Source organism: Amblyomma maculatum, chromosome 10, assembly GCF_055883805.1.
Source record: "Amblyomma maculatum isolate TAMU_Amacu chromosome 10, ASM5588380v1, whole genome shotgun sequence".
Lineage (NCBI taxonomy): Eukaryota > Metazoa > Arthropoda > Arachnida > Ixodida > Ixodidae > Amblyomma > Amblyomma maculatum.
In genome coordinates, this window is record NC_139353.1 from 103,315,745 (window position 1) to 103,316,474 (window position 730).

Here is a 730-nt window from a genome sequence, read left to right on the forward strand (position 1 = left end):
GAGCTTATTCTTATTTATCATTCTGATATGAATGGGTATCAGCCAAGGCTTTCTAATCATTTGCGAGTGCTTGATCTGATTGAAAGGAAAATGTAAAGCAAAGATTGCTTTAAATTCGTAAATAAATTTTGAGTATGCGATATCTGCATCTTTTATGATGTATAAGTAGACCAATTGTGAATGCTAATCTCAGACTTGAATGATTCCATAGCACTGTCTTATATATACTGGGCACATATTGGCTTCTCCAGACAGCTGCGGCTCTTCTGGTTAGTGTAGAACATAAACACAGGACAGTGATCACTGACATCTGAGGTAGCGGTGCCAATGTGTTTTCCGATAGTTTCAATATTTGTAATGAGTAGATCAATACAGAATGCAGTAGTTTGTGCAACACGTGTTGAAGTGCTGATCAGGTTCATGAAACCTGTGGACTGTCTAAAACATCCATATTAAAATCACCTCCGCAAATGAGGCGAAATTGTTTCCGGTAACATAGTCTAAGATTTCTTCAAAGTCTAGGAAGCAAGAAGCACTGCCACTAGGAGGCCGGTATACTACTGCTATCACTTCTAAATGACATTAACGGGACGATCATTAAAGTGTAAAATAACTACAATGCTGATGTTGAGGCTGGTCGCGAGAGGGAAAAATGAGATCGTGATATTCCATCTTGACCGTTTATGAAGACGTGAGTATATTAAAGCTTTGTTTAGGGCCTGCTTTGGCC